Consider the following 3,989-nt stretch of genomic DNA (forward strand, 5'->3'; position numbering starts at 1 on the left):
TTTTGAGATGATGGGCTTTTAATGATCACCTTTGGCCCCGTCGGCTGGTGACTGAATCTGAGAGAGAGAGAGAGAGACAGAGAGAGAGAAAGACAGAGAGAGAAAGAGAGAGACAGAGACAGAGACAGGGAGACAGAGAGAGACGATGGGGGAGAGAGAAAGACACAGAGTCAGACACAGATGGAGACACAGAGACTGGGAGACAGAGACAGACACAGGAAGAGAGCGCTGGGGTGAAAGAGAGACAGAGACACAGATGGAGACGGAGACAGACCAGGAAGAGGAAACAGCACGAGGAGTGTCTTCGGAGGCACGGGGGGGGGGGGGGGCACCTGGCAGGACCCCCGCCCGCTGGTCCGGGGAGGTGGGGTCTTGCACGTTTGTATTTCCTTCCTCTGGGCAGAGACGGGAACGAAGCGGAGAGAAGGGGGGAGGGAGGGAGGGGAAGGGGCAGGAGTCCGCTCTATGACAGGGAGCCCTTGGACCAACTGAGGGTGTCTGACCACCGAGAGGCCAGAGTGAGAAGAGGTGGGGGGGGCTGGGGATGCAGTCTGATGCCCCCCACCCTCACCGGCCTCCCCAGCTTCATCCTGGTGGCTACAGCATGTAAGACCTGAAATGCCTCCAGCAGCTGGTAAGTGTCCTGAACCTGTGATAAAGGGAAACAAAGGCAAAGAAAGGCCACCGAGGAGTTTGGAACAGGCAGAGTGACCTCCCGCGAGGAGCTTGGTGGCCTCCATGATGACACTCCGCTGGGGGCAATCTTAGCCCGACCCTCAGGATCCTGTAAAGTCTCCTTTAACGTATAAAATTCCTTTGGAGGGGCGTCTGGGTGGCTCAGTCAGTTGAGCGTCCGGCTTCGGCTCAGGTCATGATCTCATAGTTCGTGGGTTTGAGCCCCGCATCAGGCTCTGTGCTGACAGCTAGCTCAGAGCCTGGAGCCTGTCTTCAGATTCTGTGTCTCCCTCTCTCTCTGACCCTCCCCTGTTCATGCTGTCTCTCTCTCTCTCTCAAAAATAAAAAAATAAAATTAAAAAATATTTTTAAAAAAATTCCTTTGGAAACTTCCTTTATCGCCACCTCCCCACCCCCACGAGACGTACACTGGTCGTCATCCTCCAAGCACATGGCCCCCCACCGTACATGGGAAGGTTTTACTAGACAGTAAGTGATAAATGACCTTTCCTAACAGCAAGTCCCGAAAGGTCCTGGAAACCTTGCTTCCAAATTCCTCAGGGGCGCCTGGGGAGCTCAGTTGGCTAAGTGTCCGACTTTGGCTCAGGTCACAAACTCACAGTTCGTGGGTTTGAGCCCCACGCTGGGCTCTGTGCTGACAGTTCAGAGCCTGGATCCTGCTTCAGATTCTGTGTCTCCCTCTCTCTCTGCCCTTCCCCTACTTGAGCTCGTGTGTTGTTTCTCTCTCAAAAATAAATGTTAAAAATTTTCTCAAATTCCTTAGAGATTTACACCGCCCCTAACCGCCGCAACCTGAAGTAGCCGGTCTGTCATCCATCACAACCCCAGCGCGGCTCTTCCCGCCGAGGGTCCTGTCCCTGGGGCTTTAATAAAAACCAAAGAGGTCTATGGGGCGCCTGGGTGGCTCAGTCGGTTGAGCGGTTGAGCGGCCGGCTTCAGCTCAGGTCAGATCTCACGTTTGTGGGTTCGAGCCCCGCATCAGGCTCTGTGCTGACAGCTAGCTCAGAGCCTCGAGCCTGCTTCCGGTTCTGTGTCTCCTTTTCTCTCTGACCCTCCCCCTCTCATGCTTTGTCTCTCTCTGTATCAAAAATAAATAAAACATTAAAAAAAACAAACAAAAAAAAGACGTCTCAGGAATTCCTCCTTGGCCATCAGCCCCCCACCACTCCAAAACCCCATCACCTGGACCTCTCCTACGCACCACCCCCATGGGCCCCTCAGGACCAGTGTCTAAGTGGTAAGGCCTGGCAATGCTGAGTGCGGGGGCGGGGGGGGGCAACGCTGAGTGGGGGGGACAGCTCTCTGCTTCCCAGCAGAACAGGAACTCCATGCCAGATCATGGCCCAAAGGTCCAGGCATTCCTATTCTTCAAGAGAAGTTTCCAAATAGTTAAACATTGCTTCAGATTAAAAACAAAAAAAAAAAAAACCCCTCTATGGACTTTGACCTATCCCAGAATAAATACAGAATTCAGGGAGAGAATTTGCAAGTAGACGTCTCTACTCCAAAATCCTCCTATATCCACGCCCACAAAATTCTGCAAACCTACCTCAAAGGTTTCTCAGGAACCCCGAATCCACTAACTGTCTTTTAATTTACCCATGGGGTCCCTGGGCATTCTGGGCGGGCTGCGTGGGGCCCGGGCACCGGAGGCGGTGGCCGAGGAGTGCTCCGGTGGGTTTTGTTCCAGTAAGAGCCCCCCCCCCCCCCCCCGCTCGGATGACCCAAGCGCAGGGCCCGCAGAGAGGAGGCCAGAGCCACGCCGGTCCAGGAGAGAGGGTTTACTAAGCACGCAGAGGAACCGCGATCCAGGGGAGGCTCAACTCTGCGGGAACAAAACGTTTCCAGGCACTAGAACCACCACCCATCAGCCGTCATTTATATGCTAATCAGCCTCTTGCTTCTAAGAGTCAGAGCCTTGCCAGAATCCCCTCTCTCCCGCCTTTCGGTGTCTGGTTGCTGTACTTGAACCTGCAAGCCCTAGGCAGTCGGAATGTCCAGATTCAGCCCACCCCCCGCCGCGTCTGCGAGCTGGCCTGGGCCGTCACACACCTGCCTCTCCATCCCAGAGGCGAAGGACAGTGGTCCCCAGAAACCTCAGCCCATGGCGGGGGGTGGGGGGGTGGGCTCTCCGAGGACAGCGCCCCAGGACAGCGAGAAGGGGCGGGGCTCAGGCCTTCCCTTCTTCTGAGAAGCGGCCTCGGAGCCCCAGGGTCTCTCTGCTGAAGTTCCCGCTTTGAAACGTGTTCAAAAACGCCACTGAAAAGCTTTCAGAACCGAGGCAGCGAGAGGAGAGGCTGGCCTAAGGCAATGCTGCTATATTTGGCCTGCTTTTCTGAACTTACAAAAGGGGGGGGATGGGGATCTCCTAAAACCCAGACTTTCAGCTTCCCCTCCCCCCAGCCCCTGGGCGGGGCCCCTGCAGGGCCCAGGAAGGTCTTCCAGCCCCAAGGCCTCCGCTTCCAGCATCCCGGGGGGCCCCGTGTGCCTCACTGGCCCGGCCCCTGTAGGCACCTGAGTTTAATACTCCTGATTTAGAGGAAAAGACAATTTGGGGGACTCTTAAAACAATCAGGCTGTTTCAGGAAGATGTAAGGACAGGGGGCCCGTCCGCAAAGCACCTGCTCCTTGTGGAAAGAAATCACTCAGACCGATGATTGGGCTCGGCCAAAGAAAGCGTTTTACTGCTTTATTTCTGTCCCTGACTTGGAGGAGAGTCTTGGGTGTAGTGCAGGCTCGCCTGAGGACGCCCTTGGACAAGGGCGGTGTGCGGCGCCATGGCCGCCTGGTCCTTTCCGGGCTCCTTGAGAGGAGAGGCTGTAACTTGGCAACGGAAGGAGCGCGGAGCTCTCACACCTGGTTCACACGTCGCCAGCGAGTCCCCACACACTGAGGTGGTCACATGTGCCTCTAAGTCAAACTCCCAGCATCATCCGAGGCCAGACGCTGTGTGCAGGGGCGCTGCCCACAGAGCGGGCACCAAATAATGCCCACCAGCGCCGCCCCGCCCCCACCCTTGGTCTCACCCCATCCCAGGTCCTGGTTTCTAATCTCGACACTCAGCTGGGCTTCCGCAGCTCAGAGAAGACCGCGTCGGCCACCCTGATCAACAGCAGGGTGCCCTGGGTGTGGGTCCTACTCTCACTGGGAAATGCCCGAGGAGAAAACGACCTGATGCAGATTGGCACGCCCTGGGGGGTGGCCCAGAGGCATCCACCCATGTCAACTCGTCAACTGCACGCCAGGTAACTCCCAGTGTCTGCCTGCGTCCCAGGAGGCTTGTGTGAGCTGGG

This window comes from Suricata suricatta, chromosome 14, assembly GCF_006229205.1.
Source record: "Suricata suricatta isolate VVHF042 chromosome 14, meerkat_22Aug2017_6uvM2_HiC, whole genome shotgun sequence".
Taxonomy (NCBI): domain Eukaryota; kingdom Metazoa; phylum Chordata; class Mammalia; order Carnivora; family Herpestidae; genus Suricata; species Suricata suricatta.